We start from the raw sequence: 24696 nt of genomic DNA, 5'->3' as shown, positions 1-24696 counted from the left end.
TTTGTTTGGTGGAAATTTTTTTGCCATAAACCTTTGCAGTGTGTTTAAACAGTGGTCAGTCTTCCACTCTCCACCGTGTAATGTAAAAGTCTACGATGCAAAAACAAATACATGAATTACATACATAGACGTGGCCTTCTACTGCTCCCTTTTAAAGAGGACTAGGCGTGTTGTGTAGTGTAGTGGTCCATGCTGCTACTGGCAGATTTTGCTGCTAATGCTCAGGTTGCTCTTGAGGCCTTACAGCAATGAAATGCCATGAAGCTGCCAAACACGAGGCAATGTGCAATTTTTTTACATGAACTTAGATTTGAGGAACAGACCACCAGCAAATCTTGTTCATTCATATCTTAACTGTACTTCCTCTCACCTTCTATTGATGTTAGCGTTTAGAGTGGTGTGTAACCTCAGGCTGTTTCAGAGGAGCCTGGCTGTGTCTTGTGTCTGAGATGGATGGAAATCTTCAGTGCTGTAAAGAAACAAACAAAAAAAACATACAGTCAAACCACAAAATTGCTCACGATTTCAACATGGCAAGTTTTAATTAGAGCCTAACAGTTAATGTGATTTTGGCTTGTGTCAATAAAAATTTTAAGGAAGCAAAAATCAAGCTTTGAAATACTAGCTGTACACTGCCTATTAGATATTTTTAATATATCGTGCAGTGTTCCTCCTATTTCTTGCATAAAAAGCAGATACCAGTCCTGCTGCGGTTGATGCCCTTCTACAGTCCTGTCCTGCTCTCCTCATATGTGCTGTTGTCTGCTCTACGCTGTGCTTGGAGAGACAGCAAACCTTCTTGTTAATGGCCCATATGGATGTGCCACTTTGGAGGAGCTAGACTACCTGTGCAAGCTGCAAGTAGTGACAAGGACACTAGCAAAAAGGAAAACTGGGAAAAAAAATAGTTATGATTTATAAGGAGAGAGCACGGGTCTATGGCCACACCCTTTAATGCCATCCCCTGCTTTGAGGGTTGTCTTGTTGTTGCCTTTATAGTGCGCCTGTCTTAACTTTCACTTGAACCAAAGCAGGTGAACTGGATTCACAATGGTTTATGCTGCCTAACTGGATAGAATGATAAATCTGAAGTTTATCTGTGTTTGTGTTATGCTGTGATGATCAAGTGTTCGCTAAATTATTTGCTGTTGTTGTGCAGTTCTATTTATCTTATAGTTATATTGAAAAAAATGACAATTCTGGGGTCCTTGTTTATTATCATTCTCTTGATGTATTCCTCGGAGTAGTTTTCTACTAACACAATTTCTAAATTACTCCATCTGCACATTTCTCTTCATTATGTTCTGGGAATAGTATAATGGTTAATATCAAACAAAACTACAATATGGATAGAGTAGTGTGCACACAGTCTTGAGTGCCACTCATTTCTATATAGAGCTTTAGAGCAGCGATACTTTCTTGTAGTTTATAAAGCAACCTTGATGGATAATTCTCAAAGCTTTCTGAAGGGCTTTCAAGATACTTTTACCTGACCATTTTCAGGGGGATGTTTCTTTTTCTTTTGCTTGTTAAGCCACTTAACAGTAACCTACAGTGTTGGGACTAACGCGTTATTAAGTAACGCGTTACAGTAACTACGTTATTATTGTGGTAACGAGCACGGTAACTAGTTATTATGCCAAAATCAGGAACGCGTTACTCGTTACTGGGATTTAGATAGGCTCGTTATTCGTTACTTCGTGTGGTGGCTATCGCGGAGCTTCCACAGATTCAGTAACATTAGCAAGTGGTGGAAGCCAGCAGGTGGATGAGAGAAAGGGGACGCAGGAGGAGAGACCCGAAGCGGCCGCCCGTCCGAGTGTCAGGTGAACTGAACTTCAGGTAAGAAGTTATGACCTGCAGTCCATCTGGGTCAGATATAAACCAAGTTTAGTTGGAGTTTATTTTCGTTGTGCTGACTTTTTCGTACTACGTGCTAGCTAGCATGACGGGGTTTCTATACAGCTGGGTGGGTGCTATGTTACTGATGTTGAACTTTATTTTGTTCATAAGGTTAATTATTAGAGTTGCCAACCGTTCCCTAAAAAACGGAATCGTCTCATATTCAGAGAAATTATTAGGCGTTTCGTATTTAGGTGAAAAGGAACAGTTTGTCCCGGACTTCAGCTACAATGAAAAAGACACAAAGCTGGAGTTATTCTGTGTCTTTGCTGCACAGCTGCCTCTTCTTCTCTCATTCTCTCCCCTCCCTCTCCTGTTGCTACTTTAATCATGAAACTGATCAATGATCAGCTGATCGGCTTTTCCCTCTTGTTTATTTGTCACGTTAAACAACAGCAGCACGTTTGATCAGCTGTTGTTAGAATTTATTTAATATTACTTTCTAGTATCAGCTGATGTTTGCTGGAGCCACAGCTGTAAAGCTGCTGGTCATGATATCGGTTTGGATATGTGGTGAGAGGGAAACATGAAGATGAAACCAGGAGATGTCCTTACTGAATCATCAGAGCTGAACAGGTGATGGAGAAACAGGTTTATCTTTTAGGTGACATGAATGAGTTGAAGGGAAGTTATGAACTGTTTCTGAGAGACAAATAACACCAGGATCCTTTCTGTGTAGCTGACAGCTGGTAACTGTGCAGGGGCGGGTCTAGCAAAGTTTTGCCAGGGGGGCAGGTAGGGCATTAACAGGGAAAGGGGGGCACAAAGAAATACTTTCTTATTCTCATTTAAAATGTCTCGCTTTTAATAAATAATTATCTGAATCTTACAACAAACGATTGATAGATTGATACATATATACCATCAGAACAGTGTACATCACTGTCACAACAGTGTTTGTTTTCATTCAAAGGCTTTATGATTTTTGCTATAATGGCGGGCCGGTCTCTAGTCAAAATGCCCGGGCTGATTTTTTTGTCCCAGTCCAGCCCTGTATGCAACTCATCTGCAGTCTGGTGTTACTTACATCTTCCTATTCGGAAGGCAGAATTTCTGAGTTCTGAGTACAATCAAAAGCACCACGACTGCAGTTTTTGTGTTGGATGTAAAAAGCGCACATGACGCTGTAACGTAGACTAGAATCATGGCGGTGGTCAACGACGGTCCAGGCGTGGGATTTCTCTCGTGGAAATATGCACATTATTTTTTCCTTTGGTAGGTGGCACAGTGCACTTGTGGCAAGTAAGCAAGCTAGAAGACTGGCAATCTTGCTGGGTATCCAGTTAGCAACACATTAACAAGGGAAGTCTGAGTAAAACCAAAGTTACTTTCCCTAGTAACTAGTTACTTTGGAAGTAACGAGTAACTTAAAGTAACTGAGTTACTTTTGATGGAAGTAACTAGTAATGTAACTAAGTTACTAATTTAAAGTAACTTACCCAACACTGGTAACCTATGGATCATTCAATCATAAAAAAGGCACCTAAGTCAAGGGATGAACCCATGTGTACACAGCCTGTTGTAAAAGCACATTATTTGTCAATATTTCTTTAGTTAAATTTATAAGGAAAATCCCAACAATAACACAGTTTGACAGGTGTGAAATAGCGTGATTGCACCAACATGATGATTCCCAAAAGATTATTAGCCAAAAAAGTAGAATGGCAAACTCAGTGGCAACAGGTGCCATGGAATGATGAATCAAAATGTAAAATTTCTGATTCAAATTGTCATCAATATGTACAGAAGAACTCAGGAGAGAACTACAACAGCGAGCATCTGTTAAGCACGGTGGAGGCGCTATCATGACTTGGTGCTGTGGTGTTGGAGATCTTGTCAGAATTGACTGAATGATGTACACAGAAAAAAAACCATTAGGTTTTAAGCCACCATGCAATAATATATGCAAAGTATCTGATTGGCAGCAGCTTCATTTATCAGCATGACAATGATCCCGAACAATTTGCCAGTGCAGTAAAACGATACCTGGATAGAAAAACACACAGTGGAACACTATATAAGTTATGGATTAGGCTCTCCAGAGCCCAGATCTAAACATTTTTCAAGCAGTGTATGATCATCTTGACAGAAAACAGAACAAAAGACAGCCAACACCCAAAGAAGACGACTTAAAGAATTGGAGAGAAAGCTTCCCAAAGAGACTTCAGGCTCTGTTGAAGAACAAAGCTGGTCATACTAAATTAGGAGTTTTCAAGCTCATTTGAAATATTCAAACTTTGTTTTTGCCTTATGTATGGCGTTCCATATATGTTTTAAGACTTTTGCACAGTACTCCATATATCAGTTAATAATATCATTTCAGTAATATATTTGTTGGGGTTTAGTTTTAATCTCCTATGACTGATCAAATCTCATAGAAATCCACATTTCCTAGTATTGGTGAGCTAATTACCTGCCATATGTCATATTCTGGAAGTACCACTTTACACACACTGAGCTACATATGATGATGTAGCTCAACTGGCATGACTGTCTGTTCGCTGGTTCACCTCTGTAAATCTTTCTTGCCTGATGTTGTAGGGTGTGGACATTTAGCAGTCAAAGACAGTAACTACTTCTTCGCATGTCTATTTTTTTTTAGATGTCCATAAACATGCATTTATACGTAAAAGTGCATGCACACACTGACAGACACACATAGACACATATATACACACACTCGCTCAAATGGACGTCAGGCCTGGCCTGCATGTCAGCCAACATTGTGGTTCACCATAGGAGGGAGAGAGGGTGCATTTATCGTTCTTTTGTAGCAGCAGCTCACAATAGCCTGAAAGTAACAGGGGGTAGCTCAAATTGAGAGAATAGGTGTGTGTATAGAAAATGAGGCGGAATGATGAGCAAAAAAAAAAAATGCATGTACATCTGAAAGAGTGACGTGAACGGAAAAAAAGTAAATGGAAGACTAAAAAAGTGAAAGAATAAAGGACTTTAAGAAAAGGGAGAGATGGAACAGGAGGTGTAAAGATCAAGGGAAATATCAAGAGATGCAGGAAAGCGAAGAGAGATTGAGAGGATGAAAATGACAAAGGGTTAGAGGGAATATGGAGTGAAAGACAGCGAGCTAGATACAAGTGTGTCTGCAGTGAGTGCTGGTATTATTAGGTTAGGTGAAACGATCGGTTTATGCTCGACAACTGTGCGGTGAGGGCAGCCACATACTGTGCCCTGAGAGCCTCCCGCGAAGGCCAGAACAAGTGAGAGGAAGAGTGGGGGAGGGAGGGGGAGATGGCGGGTGAGCAGCGAAGAGGGTTGGTAGCTGTGAGTGTCGATATTCAACGATTGAGAACAAAGAAGATATGCAATGGATGGAGGGATGAACACCTGCAGAGAGGATAAGACACAGACAAGACACACGACAAAAAAGCACAAAAAAATGACAGAAGAGAAGTTCTGAGATTTTCTGGACAAACCATTTAAAGGTCTTTTATCATTTAAAAAGTTCTTTATTTGGCTCATTTCTTTTCTGAGAATTTAGCTGAATCTGAGCTTGGAAAAAAAAAGTGCCAGTATTACTTTAAAATAATATTTAGAGACCTTTAAGCAGTTTACTTGAGTAATGAGTATTGTAAATCAGATGGGCTTGACTTCAGGCCCACCTATCTCTTTCTCTGTGTGTGTCTCTCTCTTCCTGGAAATGTGAGTCACTGTGAATGCCACCGGCAGGCAAGGCTGTTGACTCATGCACGCTCACCCACAGGCTCTGCTGTTGTGTCGTACCGAACGAGATTGTAACCAGAGGCGCGTGTTTGTGTATTTGCAGCCAGATTTCATGCAAAGAACCGTAAACACGAGAGATCAAAGATGAAGACCGGTCAACAAAATAGCGAAAACACTTTGCAAAGAGGGAGTTTTTCTTTCACTGTTGGCACTAAATCACAATTTGTCATGTCCTTATCTGCCCATAAATGGCAATTTATAACGATAAATTGAGTAAAACAATGGGTGTCGGGGTTTTCAAATGAATAATGAGGCATCATTTCTTAAGTCGTTTAAAACTATGACACTATTTAATGAGGCATGGGGCACAGTTTTGAAATTATGATACTGTATACAGTGTATGCCTCAAAATACATTTGCAAAGAGCAGCAGTTACAGACAAGGATCCAAATGCAAACACTGGAAGTAATCAAAATGGAAAATGCAAAAAAAAAAAAGACTCATTGGCTGTAATAGAATAGAATAGAATAGAATTCAACTTTATTGTCATTGCACATGCTGGACAAAATGGTAAAGCTGGACAATAAATGATAACAGAATGCAGATTTGTGGTTTGCTAATGCTGAGCGTGCTGATCAAGAGCCAAAAGATGCTATTAGCACACGGTGCTAATAGGTAAAGGTTTGCAAAGGTATTAGCTACCTTGCAGTAGAAATTCGATCCATCTTTTTTATATTTTCAATATCAGAAGAATGTAACCTATATGAAATCTTACCTGACATCATCCAAGCCTCAGAAAGTATCAGAAAATATTATTGTAGGATCTTTACCTTACAATATAAACTGCCTTGAGCTGACTGCTGTTGTGATTTGATGGTGTATGAATAAAATGTAACTGAACTGAATTGAGCGTAGCGCAAACATGAACTTCACTAGGCATCTATGTGAAGGCTCATCACTGCCAATGAGAGCTAGGTCTCCAGTCGTGGGTAAGCTCATTTCAGTTGAAGAGTGCACAGCATGAAAGCATGAAGGTTGCGGTTCTGCCACTCTGAGACTTTCAACGGGTTCTTTTGTAATTTTTTCTGAGGTGTCTGACAGAAAACATTCAGACGAAATCATCTATACTGTGATGTTTTTCAGTGTGGTTTTGTAGCCATACCAACACAGTCTTCACTTACTGCTGGCCTGCTTCTTAGATTTGCCCTAAAACTTTGTCCACTTCCCAAAAATGAAAATGAACTTGAAGGATCAACATTTTGACACACTGGAGGAGATCCAGCTTTATGAGAATGAATGAGAATGAGAATATGGCCCTAAGTGTGAGATTAAATGTCCATTTCATCACCGGTGATGAGAAGGACCTGTTATTAGAGCTTTTTGATTGTTGTGTTAGTTTACTATATGATGAGTATATGTGTGTAAATGCTTGTAATTGCTTACACATGTGCAGCATCTGCTCAGTGCCCCCAGGAAAAAAACATATTACTCTATAAAAGGAAGTCTTTAGTGGTTCAGTGTTTGCAGGAGGAACTTGTTAATATATGTATGGTGTTCTGGGTATTATCTGAACTATAGCTAACCTACTTTAACTTTGGCCTTTTATTATCTACCTTGAAGGTAGCCATAAGGTTCTGGTCTTCTTTACTGAGCTTGCTGTTTGGGTGGATCTTTTCCACCTTTTTGTCAAGTCAAGGTGACATCTGAAATTCCCATTTTTAGTCCCCTTTTTTTCCTCCCTCAAAACTGCAAGAACAGGGTAATTGACAGCTTTTAACACAAATGTTAATGATGATGATCTACACTGGTTCTAAACTCAGTTTTGGCAGCTTCTCCACTGAACACGTCTTTTTAAAATGCATAGTAAAGTCTGATCTCGATATCGACGCAACCAGGGTTGAAAGGGTTAAGAAATATAATACTTTTAACTGATCATTTTAACTCAACATACTTTTTCGTGTGTGATTTTAAATCTGAAACCAGAAGAGGAAACAGTGTGAGCATCTGTGTTTGCACTTGTTTGCTTATAGACAGACTTTCATTTGTATAACTGCTTGCATGTAGTGTGTCCTTACATTATAATCCAGGTGCTTTTGCTCATTGTGCTCAGGTGCAACAATGGATACACGCTCACATATACGCACGCTCGTCTGCAGCTAATCTCTCGTGACAAGCAGCAGTCGCCCCATCACATAACATCCCAATTATACATGATTGTATGTCGCGCAGCACGGGAAGGTGAGGATTTATGGTAACCGGGTGTTTATGTGTTTTGAAATTATATGTTTGTCATGGCAGACATTATGACATGATTATGCCTTTCCATTTCTCTTGTTAGGTGCACTAAATTAAAAAAAAAAACCTATAAAAATGGAGTACAATGTACTGTTTAACAGCAAGGAATTTTCAAAAAACATTTTAAGGGATGTTTTTTCCTTATTTTTTGATCACCTTGAATTTTGCCATTTAATATATGTCCGTAAAAAAACAGCTAATGTGCTTGCAGCACATCGCCTGGACTTGTTTTGTTTTTGTTTAAACACTAGACAGTTGCTTATATTACTGCTCCAACATATTTAAATCCCCAAACAGTTATCTCATCGTCCAGCGTACGTTTGCACATTATTCTGGAAAAAAACCCCAAATTTTCCATTTATTCACTTTTGCGAATTATCATTTATTTTTCTTTATTAATTAATAATCTCAGAAACAAGCTGTTTCTCTTAGTTGAATCATTTCTCTTGTTTGACCTTGGCGTCAGCGTTTTCATAACTCTAAATGTACTACTGGTTATTAGTAGGATGTGATAATCCCACATAACCAGGCAAGGGAACAACTAACACACCAGATCCTCCCCCACACCCCTCCTCAAAACTACAACCTCCACAACCGTTTATACACTTCAGTGTTATATGGATTAAGCAAACTCAATATGCCGTGTTAATTAATAAGCTTTAAGCATTAAATCGACAGAGCAAGGCAAGCCATTTTCAGTCTTTATCCCGAGCTAAGCTAACTTGCTGCTACTTTATATTTACTGCACACATGTGACTGTGGTATTTCTCCTTTTTTCTTGAAGAACAAGAAGGCAAATAAGCCTATTTCCCCAAAACAACTCATGTAAAGAAAGGGCTTTTTATATTCAGGGTAACACTCACTCATTTAGACTGGTTATTGTGGTTAAAATCAGTCTCAGCATGCGCACAATAACATGTCAAGAATTTCCTTTGCTGTCATGTTCCTTCCTGTTAAAGTACTTCACACAGCACAAGCCTTACTCTTTAAAGTGTGTCTCCTTAAAACATTGCTTTTAGAAGAAAGGAATGCGCTTTAGAGGGAATATTCTATCACTTCACAGGTGTTTTGTTGAATTTGGACCACAATACTCTCAGAAGGCACCTCAGTGTGTTCAGTTGCCCCAGAAACATCCAACCTCCCACCTGCTCTCACCATTAATGATCAGCTCCACTACCCTGACACAAAATTTCACACTTACTCCAGTTACTTCCACTTATTTGCTTCTTGGCACTGGAACCTTAAATTTGGAACCTTAAAAATGCAGTCTGACCTTAATGGCGCTTAGCTTTCCCATCAAAGTAGTGCCAGAATGTAATGAAATTAATAAAGATAAAATCCTTTGATTATTTAATGCTTTGTTATTGCTACAGCATACATGTTTTGTACATTTTATATGCTCATCACCGCCTAAGAACACCTTTGTTGTCAGCAGAACTTTTCACTTCAAACTATTTTTGCCTACTTTATCAGCATATTCTCTCTTACACACATTGACGCTCCCACACAGACCTATTGCTTCTTGCTGTCTCTGTTGTACACATGCGGTCCCTTGGCATGTCTCTTCCTCAGCAGTTTTGTCACCTGTCAGGTCTGACACCACTAAGGAAGGCCGTCTCAGGCCCACTCTACCGTCACTAAGTCATTTTGACGGACACCACATCCCGCCATTCGGCTCCACTCTGCTCACTGTTCAGTGATGTGAACAAACAGCGCCCCCGCCATGACGATTTGTGACCTTTTCAGAGCCTGAGTGGCAGTTCCGTAGCATTAATGTCTTATGATGTTTTGCATGGTTGCTTGCATGATTAATGGCTCATTTAGCATTTGTGAGGTATGCGTAGAGTAATACTGTTGTAGGCTTCAGTAATTTAGCTTCGGGGAAATTGTTATCATCAGGCAAATTATATCTTTTTTCCCCTCAAACGTTATCTGAGAAAAGACTTCTGAAATGACTCACCTGTTACCTGAAACGAGATCCTTCATATAATGTGATCGACAGGAACAATTGTCTCACATTATGGTAATTTTTACATGGCGGTAAATGACTTAGGAGCTTGGTCGACACAACAATAGTACTCACACTGTGGCTCATCCACATTTAGCGAGATAGCAAATAATAAGCTGTAGGTTTGGTGTTATTTCTAGAAATGTAAGTACAGCTACAGATAGCATTACAAAATCCTCATACATTTCTAATAATTGGACTTTAGGTTGTAAAAAGTACATTTTAATATCAAAGATCAGCAATTCACTCGCAGGGATGGTTTTGAGAACTTCATGAGCAGCAACGTTCAAGAGGACAGAAAAAGTGACGCGTTGTTCTGTGATTTTTGATTTAAGTCGAGTTAGTTGGTGGACGTTTTGAAAAATCAACTGGTACATACACAAACCCACCACTTCATTTGCTACGCGTTGATAATGCCAGGTGGACTCTCATTTGCCTTTAGACCTGCCCTGGTGCCACAGATTCAACAAGGTGCTGGAAATATTCCTCAGAGACTGTGGTCCATATTGACGTTACTGGATCACACAGTTGCTACAGATTTGTTGATTGTGGTTTTGGATGTGCTGTGTATTCACAGATGCTCTTCTGCTCACCTTGGTTGGAAGCAGTTTACCAATTCTTCTTTGACATCTTTATCCAGAGAACTGCTGATTATTCTTTGGTTTTGAGATGGTTGTGTGGGAAAACTGCAAAAGATCACCAGTGTCTGAAATACTAGACTAGCACCAACAATCGTGCCACATTCAAAGTCACTCAAACCACCTTTTTTCCCATTCTGATGCTCAATTTGAACCTCAGCAGATTGTCTTGACCACGTCTACATGTGTAAATGAACTGTCACACCAATCTGACTGGCTGATTAGATATGTTACAGAGCAGTTTGACTTTATTGACTTTATTCTTATCCAATTCAAATAATCTGACAAAATGCACTTATTGTAAAATATTTTACTAACATACTGTTTGACATATTTTCTTAAGCTGCAGTGCACTGAGCTGTAGGGTGGGGCAGCTGCTGCACAATGCCGCTTTTGCACTGTGATGCCTGAAACAGGACACACCTTGATTCACTCAGTCATCCAGACTAGTCTGTTAAAACAGCAGCCACTTTGAGTGGGCAGTTTAGAGACCCAGAGATGAATTTAACTGCAGTTTGAAAGCCTACAATCAGGAAGACTGTTACAGCATCTCAGCAGAAATGTCTGTCTGTCACTTTCTGCCTCTTCTTTTCATATGCTATATTTTAGACCTGAAAGGAAACAACAAATTCGTGAGAAAATGGTCCTGCCAAAGCAAAATGTTCCATTTGGGTTTTCTGCTTTGCCACAAAGTGGCAGTGTTTTATTTAGATGTTTTGAAAGTTTGACATTAAAGAATTTCATGATTTCTGAATAAATATTACCTGAATTTTGTGTTAGCATATCTGATTACTCCCACATTTTGAAGTAAAATGAGCACGGGGGAATCATATTTGATCTTTCTTGATCAGCCATGCTGCAGATGTGTGGACAGCTTTACTCACACAGACACACAGACTTCACTCCATTATCTCGCTTTCTCTAGCAGTCACCAACAGTTACTTATAAATTAAAGAGATTAACACTAGCTGTTGCCAGCGGGTTTGTGTCTCTTTGTGTACTGTGTGATGTGTGTTTGCAGATGAGAAAGGTATCTAAGTGAAGAGAAGCACAAAGCAAACATGCTTGTAGCTGAATGCTACTGCGCTCTCACCCCATTCTCGCTCTTGGCTGGGCGATCATCTCACCCAGCCTCGCGCCTTGCCACCGCTCTATCTCATCGTTACATCACTAAATCACTGAGCGACACATTCTCTTTTCCCCTCTAACCCAATTACAGTTTGTCATCATGATTAAAAACAGTACTATAATAATGTCATGTTGATCATCATCATTCTCATCATCACTACAAATTCTCCAGTTGTCTTTATTATTAGCTGCTGCCATTATTGCATTCAACCCCGCAGCTACTGCCATAGCTTACGGCTAAAACCAATCAGCTAACTGAAATATCCAGATCCTAACTCCCACTGACACCCTCTCAAAAAGCATAAACTCATTTCTAGGAATACTAAGGCATCTTTTTTTCTTTCTTGCTCATTTATTATGATCTTAAAAATCCAGAATGTGCATTTGAAAATGATTGTTCCATTAAGACTCGAAAGTTTATGCAATGCTTTCATCTTAAAAAGGTACACTAACAACATCTTCAGAGGATGCTTGCAAGTGTAATGTCTGTATTTAATTGCCTTAATCCGTATGTGGACTGGTTGGTGTTTTAAGTAAGCTTGTGTTTCCACTTTAAAGGAGCCAGGCTTGTCTTTGAAGCGTGAAAGGACATTCACTGTCTTTTTTTGAAAGGTCAATCAGAAAAGAATGGGGAAGACCATAAACTGTAACATCAGGCTTCAAACTGTGTCCAGTGCCAACCAATAGGGGACATGCTTGCCTTTATCACCGTAAACAACTCAGGGAGACTTATTTATGCAAATCGACATCTAATAACGTTGGGAAACTGTGTGAAATGTAAATAATGGGAGAATGCAATAATTCCAAGATCTCATAAACCCATAGTTTATTGACAATGGAGCATGGAAAACAGCCATGCTGTTGTAATAAGGGCAGTGTGTGTTCTTCTTGCAAGGCAAACATGATCGAAATTCCATAATCAGCTAAAGCACCCTCATACCGTCAGAGATGCATACGTTTAAAATTGAATACTGATTAAAAAAAAAAACGCTATTGCCTCTCCTCTTTAGTGCGGAGAACGCCGCATTCATGATTTCCAAAAGGAATCTCAAATTTCAGTTCTTCTCACCACAGAACAGTTTCCCGCTTTGTCCCAGTCCAATTTGAACAAGCTTTGGCTCAGAGAAGAGAGCAGTGCTCACATATGGCTTCTTCTTTGCATAATAGAGCTTTAACCTGCATTTGTGGATAGCACAATGAAGTGTGTTCACAGACAATGATTTCTGGAGTGTTCCTGAGCCCAGGCAGTGATTTCCATGACACAATCATTCCTGTTTTTACTGCAGTGACAACTACGGGCCTGGTGATCACAGGCACTCAATGCTGACTTTTGGCCTTGTCCCTTGCAGACAGAGATTTCGCCAGATTCTCTGAATCTTTTAATGTATTTTGTACTGTAAATAATGAGACATTAAAGGTCTTCACATTTTCACACTGAGTGAAAATGATTCTGAAACTGTTCCACATGCTTTTTTTGCAGATTGGTGAAACTGCCCATCTTTACTTCTGAGAACCTCTGCCTATCTAAGATGTCCATTTTTTATACACAGTTAACCTCATTAGTTCCTCCAGTCATTTCTTTTTAGCACCACTCACTTTAACAACGTTTTCTTTTACACAGCGTCCCACTTTTTTCTGAATTGGATTTGTACCCTTATTGATAAAAGTAGCCTGTCAAAAATGCTATAATGACGCACTGCTCATATTTTATTACCTATGTGGATACTTTTTATCCTCCTCATATTAAAGTTGCAGGCTGTGGCCTCTTTCTGCGCACGCACACACACACACACACACACAGAAATACAAACATATACAAAAAATTGCAAGCTGCAGGGTTGTAAATGTCAGCCCTCGCTCTGTCTATTTGTTGATAGATTTGATTGATCGTGCACTCTGTGTGTATGTGCACGCGTTTGTGGGTGGGGGCCCCTGCGTCTAAATCACAGCTGCTACAGTTTGTCAAAGAACGACAAGTACACAGGCACACAACCATTCAATTGAACTTTAGCTCTGTTGAGCCACATCTTTCAACAGAAATTTCCAGTGCCGCTTATTTTGAATGCTGGCTGTATTGTAGTGAATCCATTTTTTCAAATTCTTCTGATGCCCTCAGCTTCCAATCACAGTGGAAGCATCTGGCGATTAACAGTTTATCAAATTGTACATATAGTCGGTTTGCCAAGAAATGATATCATCCATCTTGTGAATCCAGTTCCTAAATGTCACTGGTATGTTACAGTACATTAGTCAAGGATCATAATGGTGTGATGGAGCATTTGGGGGACATGACTAACCGCTGTGATCATACTACTAGAATGAAGCTTGTGATTTTGTCTGCTAATAATTAGCTTTGTCTTATCTCTAGGATGAGACAGAGGCGCTAAATAGATTAATATGTAGTTTGGGAAAATGAATGGGAACAAGTTCTGAAAAAACTATCATATTTTATTTAGCTTCTTCTGGTAAAGTCATTGCAGTTTGGCTCCAGTTTGGCTCTGTGCGTTGGCTGGTCCACTACGACGGTTTTTAAACATTTGGTTATTTTTATAGTTGTTGCGCACACTTGCATATCCAGCGGATAAATCCTCCTGATTGTGACTCCTCTGATTTTAACCACAGTGAGTCTGAATTATTGATGTCCCTCTCATGAATAATCAAATGTGGGATAATTTGATTTGTTTATAAAAACAGAAAATACAAAAAAATAATGATTTTTCTTTTTCATAAGCCTGAGCTGTTCTTGGTATTTATGTTCTTGGCATTACAGCTAACCAAACAGCACAATGTTAGTGTTGTCATGTTGTGAGAGAGTAAACCTGAGTATTTATTTATGACTTGCTTCGCTGAAGCCAGCTGCACATTCAAAAAGATGCACCAGTGAGTCTGAAAACAGATGTGATTTATTCATTCACCTATTTTTCTATGGAGATGAGTGTTACGTATCATTGCTGCATGTGTCTGTGCTGGAAAATACAACAATAAATATTTGGCCACTTATCAAGTTCTTGCTCTTTAGGCTCTGTGCACGATGAGAATAAAGTTTTAACTTGAATCGGTTTACATCAACAGTTTAAAAAAATGGAACTGACATCTTTAATAATTTATTCATTGAATTACATTTTTTTTTTTTTGGTTTGTTTCCATGTTCTTCTGGAGTTTCCTTTCAATCAAAGACTGCCTAAAGTCAATCAATCCATATCTTTAAGAAGTCAAACTCCATCTGTTTAGATTGGAAAGGCTCTTTGAGTCCTCTGTAGATTTGTTTAGGCTTGTTGTCCTGCTGAATGCTAATACTTACCAAAGAGGTTTGATGCCTTTGTGTTTTCTGTACACACAGGACTCTCCTGTATGTCTCTGCTTTCATCCTTTTGCTTCTGTCAGTGGTGGAATTTCACTAAATGCCAGTGTGCCAGCTTTACTGGCAGTCACAAAAACAAAACCAGTACCGTGTTTGGATTCAGCGATGTTACTTTTTTTACAGGTCCTCCAGGAGTTGATTTTTCCTATCCAATTCCACAGAACTCAATTTTAGGACTCTGAAATGGTTTGTTTTTTGTGTGTTTCTGCAGTTTGAAATATACGTACCTTACTGTACTACTCTATATCTAAAGGAGGCCAGACCAAGCACTCCTTTGAAGCCCATTTGGCTTTTCAGCTGTGAATGACTCACCACTGATATTTTGCTCCTAGGTGTTGTTCGGTGTTGTCCCAACTACTCTTCCGCCTCAGCCAAAACCCAAAGTTGCATTTTTTAACCTCCCCAGCAAGCTCCTTCTCAACATCTCAGTGCTCTGCTCCTGTAACACTCGTGAGGCAGATAATTTAGGAGGCTGACGAGGTAATGAATCCTAGCACCCCACCTCCATGTTGTACACACCTCTCCGCTCAGCAGAGCGGTTAACATACTTCTTTTCTTTCCTCTAAACCCTCATGGGACGGCCGGCTTAACTAGCAATACAATCTTGCTGCCATGGCAGCAGCATCACCCTGACCTGACATTGGCACTCATGAAATCACAATGTCAGGCCAGAGTGATGCTCCACTGATCTCCTGGGAACTGAAACTTTTCCTAAGGTTACCCGGACCCGCTTCTTTCTCTGTGAGAGGAATCCTTCTGTAGCTTTTAAACACTGGGCTTAAAAAACTTTTTTCAGACCCCAGTAAACTGTGCTTTGGCCTCAAAGCCAACTCTGCCAGTTTCCTTGGAACTTTGTTAAGCCTCTATATCTAATGCATGATAGTGTCTAGTATCAGGACAAGATATGCTGCCAGTGCTACAAAGAGAACAGGTATGACCACTGCCAAACTACTGGAGGAGACTTTGGAGAGAAAGTAGGAATGGATCAGAGGTTCTTTACCTGTAGCTCTCATGAGGTTAAAAAGCATTTTCAGGACATAGGGGCAGTACTTGTAAAGCTTGTACAGTATCCCATTTGAGCCTGAAGCTCAGGCTGCTCTCACTATTGGGAAAACTTCTCCTACCTCACAGAGGGCAGACAAGATGTGAACTTAACCAGGAGAACTGTAGCTCCTTCTTTTTTACAATTTTTAAGATTTAATAGAAACTTGTATCCTTATTTTCCAAAGGTTGAAAAATATTATCACTGACAAACACATATGTAGCGTCATTCAACTTTCTTTCAATTTTCTGTTCATCCACAAGACAAGACTACTAATAAAAATGAACCTATAGAAATCTGTTTCTTTAAATATTAGGACAACAATGTTAAGGGTAAATGGTTGTTAAGCAACAGGAGTCTGTAAAGCAGCTCACATTTTTTTGTACAGTCAAAGTTCTTTTTTCTCCAAGGCTTAGAAATGGCAAAAGACAAAAATATGACATCGCAGGGCTGAATTGTTTGCCTTTCTGCTTTGTTTTGGCTCCCTTCGTCCTATCTATCAAGCTCTCTCTCCAGCTCTACCTGATCTGATCTTTCCCACTAATGCTCGCTGTGTATTCTTAGAACCAGAGCGGGTGCTGACAGACATATGGAGCTGTGGTGGTTGTTGATTGTAATGAAGCTGTGGTTCCTTTCACTGCCTCGATGCATCATCTCTGGCTGAACTACTGCGCACAAGCACACATAACTATATAGTTTGGTAGTATAGACTCAGCTCAGAAGGGGAGGGGGGGGGGGGGGACTTGTGCATCATAAGCTAAAGCATGCAGACACACTAAGTCTAATAAACACACAATCATTGATGTAGAAATGTTTTAATGAATTTTTACACCTGCATAAATGAATAAAAGCATACATCATCTCCAAACACGCACACACAGAGTTGCAAGATGTGCTGACACATAGAAGGCACTCTGTCCTCTTTCCCCCCAAGGATTCTGGTAATTAGATTCCTACAGGCCAAGTCTCTCAATTTCACTGCCTTTAATTGGAAACACACACAGACACAAGGACACACACACTCTCACGGAGAAGGCTCCACAGGTCCAAGCTTGTTGATCACAAGCTGGGCCGGTGCTGCTCTAATAATTAATTTCTACGGTAGCCCCCCTCACACGCCTCATTTACCAATCAATCCCTTCTTTGTTTTATGAATTCTATTAAGGAGGCCTCTGTTCTGCCAGAGATTGATGGTAAGACGAAGACGAGAGATTCTCAGTGTTGCATTCTTGTTGCACAGCAGAGTTAAGCTGCGTATTCGGTGTTCACGGATGGATGGGCTGGATGGAGGTGAGTGTGTGCCGAAATGTCTGCGTGTATGCCCGGCGCATTCCCAAAGGTATGAGCAAAGACAGTTACAAAAAAAATAAATAAAAGGATGAATGCATCAAAATCCACATTCTGTTCCCTGCATAACATGATACTGATTGACACTGACATGTCAGCCCTGGGCTTTCTTCAGGGTTAAAAGCTCTGGTGCACTAGAATCCAGCGAGGCGTTTTGGTGAAATTACTGTAGTTGATCAACTTCGTGTTCACTATACATGGAGAATGATGGGATGTGGCGTAAGCAGTTATTGCACAAAATGTATGCTCGAGGATGGATTTTTGAAGACACTGTTTTATTAGACCATGGATAATGCCCTTCAGTTACTCGTAAAGCTCCTATAATTTGGGCTTCGTAGACTTCCAGTTCTGGAGGGCGCTGGAAAAGAAACATTTAATTTTTAACCTTTGAATTATGTAAACTTTTACTAAAGATTTACTCTCCTGGGATCTCTTCACGACACAGTGCATTTATTAAACCGATTAACAGGAACAGTTTTTGTGTTTGCTTTTCTTGACACCCTGTTTTTGATTTGAGTTTAATATTTTCTTACTAAAACCATCTGCTTGGCAAGGCACAGCTGAGTGTAAGTGACTATTGAAGGTCATTTAGAACAAAGATTATTACATAACACATATGATATACTGTGGAAATGACAGTGCAAGAAAGCAAACTACCGCTGACACCTTGCTTGGCTGCAGCATCTGTAGAGTGTATACTCCACTGGGACTATGACCAGAGACCATCTGTCACTCTCTCTCTCTCTCCCACACACACACTGACAGAAGAAAGGGGATGGCCAGATAGATAGATAGATAGATAGATAGATAGATAGATTTAACTGGGAATTGCTCATTAAGTTCTAAATAAGAGGTCCCATTACAGCGTCCTAATAATGGAGACTGCATCATGCCATATTTCTGGAGCAAGCAATTAAGGATTGCAGTTTAAACTGTTGTGAATGCAGACACAAGCAGTGAACTAGAACATGAAAGCTCTCTATTTTTGACGACACTTCTCATCCCTGGAGAGCCATCTAGCATCCTGGGGCACTCTCACTGTTGTCACACAGACACGTACACATGTACTTGTGCACCCAGCAGTGGGGATCTATACATGGCTGATTGAAGATGTACAAGTGCACACGCAAAATGATGAGCCTATATGAAAAAATGCTTCAGCACATTTAACGTCCTCTGCAGCAAAAAAAAAAAAAAAAAAAAAAATTGGAGCTCTTTTAAGAAATAATTGCAGGGGCTCACAAATAATCTGCGAATTAGCTAAAGAGTTTTCATGTTAATCCATGAAAAAAAAATCACTCAGTTTGAAAACTGTTTGTTTACCTGTTTGGCTTTCACTGAGTGGAGAAGCAAGTGAAGAGTTTTTTTTGTTGTTGTGTTTTTTTCCCGTGATCCATCCATCCATTCATTTATCACATGTCCAATTCAGTTTTAAGGGGGTACTGAAGTGTAGCTGTCACTGAACGAGAGGCTTACACAGGAAGACAGAAAACTACTCAAGCAAATATTCACACTTAGAGCTGATTTATTATAGCTTAGCATGCTCAAGCTATGAGAGGAAGCGATAGCTGATGACTTTAATTTTTTATTATAATGTGCTATTGATGATACACTTCTAGCCTTTTTTGTGATGTATTATAGTGCATATAAATTCCACTTCTCATTTTTCTCTTTTCATTTCATTTCATGATTTTGGTATGCAGACTTATTTTTTCTTTGTGTGTGTGTGTAGGTTTGTTCCTGTGTTTTTATTTTTTTTCTTTCACTCTTATTTTGATCTGACAGTCTGTGAGTAATGTGAACCTGGAGCTCTCGGGAACCTTCAGGAGTTGGGAAGTCAGACCAGGTCACTGTTTCTATCCTCTCGACTAAACTAAATATCAAAGTCGCCAGACAGATTACTCCCTAAAAAGCAAGCATCCTACTAAGGGTCTTTGGGCGACTAAAAGCTGCATACACCAGTCTAAATGACTAAAAATACCATCAAAATGTTCACATTTATTGAACATGAAAATATTACTGACCTGGGTGAACTTCTTAGGTGATATTGGAGCTTCTAATGTTATCATGTGTCATTCTAGCGCTTGTACCTTAAACTTTCAAGAAGACTTTTCACAGTACCTTTTGATTGCTGTTATGTTAACTGTGTATGCATATATAATTCTACTGCTATACAGTAGAAAGCATCTGGTTACATCTGCATGGAAAATTTCCAATATTGCAATTTGTCTGTTTATTCATTTATTTTATGTTTTCTTTGCTGCTTGTCCATCTTTTGCAAATAACAGCTCATACAGACACACAGACATATTTTATTTTGTGTCTTCCATTCTAGTTGTTCTGTAGTCTGTTCCGGCTTTTGTGTCAGTCAGTGCTATTCAAAATCTGGAGACACCTCTAGGAAAATGCTGAATAACATGTGCAAGCATGGAACATGGAAAAACAATATATGAGGCAGAGTCTATACAGTTCAAACAAACTTGAAAGTCTTGTGTATGTACATATTTTTTCTTCATCACAGTCTGAATGCTCTTAGAAAACTTTCTTGTCATTTCTTTAAGGAAATTCAGGAATAGTTCTCTAGGGTTTTTAAAGATATTCAAAGTTCTTCTTTGATGTTGGCTGGCTTTTGCTCTGTTCTCTGTCAAGATGATCCCACACCGCTCTAATAATGTCAGGGTCCGGGCTCTGGGGAGGCCAATCCCTGACTGATAAGATCCACTGCGTGCTTTTCTATCCATGTATACTTTTACTGCATTGGCAGCGTGCTTGGGATAATTGCCACGCCGAAAATTCAATCAGATGCTTTCCAGATGGTATTGCATGGTGGCTCAAAATCTTCTCTGTGTTCATAATTCTATTTATTTTGACAAGATCCCCAACACCACAGGCTGAAACGCAGCACCAAACAACGACACAACCTCCGCCATGTTTCAGGCATCCTTTCAAAATTGTTGAAAGAATAAAATGTAGAGAGACAAACAGATCAGCATGTAAAGAAAACACCTCACCTCACAGGATGGAAATTTTTTTATAGCTCTTTATGTGGAACTAGTGCACTTCCATTTACTGACGGCAAAAAGAAGCATCAGAGAGCAGATAAATACATTTCATCATTAAGCAGGACAGACAATATGAAACGTCCTCAACTGGCTGAGACAGTCACTTAGGTTTCTAAAAACCAAATTAAACGTTGAGAAATCTCACCAAAACAAAAGTTAAGGATGGCTTCTGTGGAAGCCTAATAATGCCAGATGCTTTATCTGATATACAGTAGAAAGCATCTGGATACATCTGCATGGAACATTTCCAATATTCACTTCTGGACTTGTAAACACACACCTTTCAGCTACAACAGTGAAACCACCTGCCTTGTATTGTGTAGACCCCCCCCCCCCCCCCCCCCCCCCCCCTTGTGCCACCATAACAGCTTTGATCTGTCAGAGCATGGACATGGATCCTCTGGAGGTGCCCGGTGTTGTCTGGCACTGGGATCCTGGGTGCAGGCCTCGGTGGATTAGATTTATTCTTGTGCATCCTGTGGATGCTTGATTGGATTAGAATCTAGGGAATCTTCAAGCCATTCCTGAGCACATTTGTTTTCCTATCAGGGGAGGCCGCTGCCATATGGATGTGTTTGATTCAAAATGATATTTAGCCGAGCGGTCATATCCTTTAAAAATGTAACATCCACATGAAAGTCAGTTTAGAAGTTTTCCAGTAGAGCATTGCTTTGTAATCAGATTACTACTGTTATTAACATCACCTGTTAGTGCTTTTAATGTTGTGGGTGATTGGTGTATTATAAGTGGAAGACACTGTACATGTTCGTTGTTTTAGTAGAATGAAATTCTGCTACTTACCAAATGAGTAAATAATGACAGATAGGTAGGGAGATAGGGAGACAAATTTAATGAAAAAATAAGGATGGAGCAACAAACACATACTTATTCAGGTGTTATGTACCCCTACGGGCTGTGGTGGCTAACGCTCATCAGATGTTTCTCAGCCACCCAGTGTTTTGTGTTTTGAAAATGTCTCATGCTAGAATGGGAGCAGATGTACTCTCATATATACCCGCACAAACAGACACATAAGTGGCCTTGAAGCAGATCAGCATAATCAGATGTGACTCATTTACCAACTTAGAAAAAACACAAGTAATGTCACGTTATACTTAATAAACCCTACATTCTTCAGGGAACACTGACACTCATCTGGAGTGGTCTTTGACATAGTGTGTGTGTGTGTGTGTGTGTGTGCGCGTGGTTCCGTCTAGAAACCCACTGAGTAATGAGATGGAGCAGAGAAACATTAGTATTTTTAGCCCTGTTAGCCTCGCAGAAAACAGTATTTTGTGAATGATATGAACTCACCCCCACCGCCTTTTAGTCTGCGCTGCTAGTTAGGAATAACTGCAGAGGAGATGAAGATAGAAAAGATAGCACAAAGACAGGGAAAACTTCAGAAGAAGAGGAAAAAGCACGAAGAAGAATATGAGTATAAGGATCATGACAAATACACCCAAATGAGGGAGGAGATATTAGACGGTACACTGTTGCTTCGGGCTTTAGCTGCAGTGAGGGATTCACAGGATTGTGTGTGGTTTGCCTGTGGATTCTAGTAGTGCTGAAATAAAATTCCAGTGCGGTCCTTCCTCCAAACAGCTTTATTATTTTACAATATTTATTCCATATCTTATATAATATATTGAGCCAAGGCTATATCTTCATCTTTGACTGTAGTCCTTTTATCTCCTTACATAGAAAACCAAAGTCCTGACATCATCACACATCTAGCGTCTGTTCCACTAGATTCTATAACTCAGTACCGTCTTTCATTTAGCATTCTCTCTGTTATAAAATGTTTACTGTCTGCATCAGTTTTCCCAGGTTTTTATCTCTGCTGTGAAAAATGTTAATGTTAAGCACTTCTCTGTGTCCTGCTCTTATTTAAAGACATATCTGAGCAAGACCTTGACTTGCCAGTGAAGTCTCTTCTGTTGAGTTGTTAAGCCCAAAAAACATCTAGGCCTTGAAACTGTCTATGGGTTCTTCTTCAACTTATACAGTGTATTATACTTTACTGAGGCTACGTAAAGCTATGCTTCAGTACTGTATTAACTGCATAGCACGCCATTATTTGTGGAACAATCCTGCTAAGAATGCTCCAAAAGGAATTGACACAACAAGCACGATCAGGAGGTCTAGCTCTGTGACGCTAATTGGTGGAGGCGTTGGTGCCAGGTTGTAAACACATCAGTTTTATCTCTGATGTTGGGAATTTTAAGACAGAATTTTATGAAGACTCATTCTGAAGTGGCCATTACAGGAGATGCAGTCTTTGGCACTTCAACGTTGTCTTTATTTTTTCAAACCCAGAGGTTGACTCTTAGAAATCGGAAGATTTAGACACTTAAATATTTGTTATGTACCGGAATACATTCAGTATTGGAATTATCCTCTTTAACAGGAGTAGAATTCCATTAGAATGTTACAGATTCCTGTGAAGTCTGAAAGATCCTCGATGAACACTTTAAACACCTATGTTTAGCTACACATAACTGAAAAGGGTCAGTTATAAGTTAGTGTGTAAATATATAGATGAAAAATTTCCAGTTTAAGATTTGTACATTTACACTATATCTTTATCATCGCTTTCTCATTATTTATTTCTCCACCCTCTTCCCTCCCTCAGACATACAATACCCTCTTCCTCCTTACCTCAAGCTTCATCTCCTGAGCTGGGGTTGGGATATGATTACATTTTCACATGGTATGAAAGTTTATTCACTAACTGCCCAAGGCGGACATTAGATCCACTTCAGAGAAAGTTCTAGTAATACAGGCTAACAGCAGAGCAAACAACAGACCTTACAAACAGAAAAGTTCAGGATATTTTCAACAACTCACCTCAGTATTGCTGTCACAGGTGAGAAGAGAGCTTCATTGACTCATTGACCCGTATCAGACTCCTCTCACAAAGTTTTACAGCCTCCTCAAGAGTAAATAGACGTGGACGCTTCACACCAGGTATTTTGGAAGCTGAACAGTGGACTGACAGTCTAGACTTACTACAAATGAACACCAGTCAGAGAATTTGAGGTGATTCAGAGGTAACAATGTAAAATATCACTAAATATTTAACTGACATAGACTATATTGCCAAAATGTTTGCTCATCTACCTTCACACTTATATGAATTTGAGTGACATTCAGTTCTTAATTCTTAGGGTTTAATATGATGTCGGCCAACCCTTTGCAGCTATCACAGCTTCACCTCTTCTGGGAAGGCTTTCCAAAAGCTTTAGGTAGTTGTTTGAAGAAATTTCTGACTTTTTACTGTGAAGGGCATTTGTGAAGTCTGATAATGATGATGGATAAGAAAGACTCCAATCCACCCTAAAGATGTTCTGTTGGGTTAAGGTCAGGACTCTGTGCAGGCCAGTCAAGTTCTTCTGCATCACATTCACTCATCCATGTTTTTATGAAGCTTGCTTTGTGCACTGGTGTGCAGACATGTTGGAACAGGAAGGGAGCATTCCCAAACTTTTCCCACAAAGTTGGTAGCATGAAATTGTCCAAAATGTCTTGGTATGCTGAAGCATTAAGAACAAGCGTGATTCGTCACTCCAGAAAACAGATCGCCACTGCTCTGGAGTCCAGTGGCGGCATGTTTTACACCACAGCATCCGACATTTTGCATTGCACTTGGTGATGTAAGGCTTAGATGCAGCTGGGAAACTCATTCCATGAAGCTCTACACCCTGTTTTGAGGGTAATCTGGAGGTGATGTAACGTTTTGATGTCTGTAGCAGCGGACTCTTCAGAAAGTTGTGTCTATGCGTGTCAGCATCTGTTGACTCCACTCTGTAATTTCACGTAGCCTACTACTTTGCGGCTGAGTTGCTGTTGTTCCCAATCACTTTCACATCGCTATAATACCACTAACAATTGACTGTGGAATATTTACTAGCAAGAAAATTTCACAATTGGACTTGGCATCCTATAATGGTACCACACTGGAATTTACTGATCACATGAGAGAGACCCATTATTTCACAAATGTTTGTAGAAGCAGTCTGCATGCCTAGGTGCTTGATTTTATTCACCTCTGACCATGGAAGCGATCGCAAAGCCTGAATTCAATTATATGGATCGGTGAAAGAATACTTTTGGCACTATAGTGTAGATCACTTTTTAAAAATTCTTTTATTGATGTTATTCAAACACATTAACCTAACACATTAAAATACAATGTATACAAAAATGTTTTTATACACAAACAGTATCAG

The 24696-nt window shown here is 39.7% G+C and overlaps 1 protein-coding gene across 5 annotated transcripts in view; it reads left to right on the top strand.

Annotated features, from left to right (window-relative positions):
• cacna1ia (calcium voltage-gated channel subunit alpha1 Ia) overlaps positions 1 to 24696 on the top strand; it is a 192740-nt gene that overhangs the window by 1679 nt on the left and 166365 nt on the right. The gene's annotated exons all lie outside the window — the stretch shown is intronic.

The sequence above is a fragment of the Perissodus microlepis genome, chromosome 4 (genome assembly GCF_051167445.1).
Source record: "Perissodus microlepis isolate ML-2025 ecotype Zambia chromosome 4, ASM5116744v1, whole genome shotgun sequence".
In the NCBI taxonomy this organism is placed as follows: Eukaryota; Metazoa; Chordata; class Actinopteri; order Cichliformes; family Cichlidae; genus Perissodus; species Perissodus microlepis.
The sequence above is the reverse complement of the archived record's forward strand: the minus strand, read 5'-3'. Positions and strand labels throughout refer to the sequence as shown.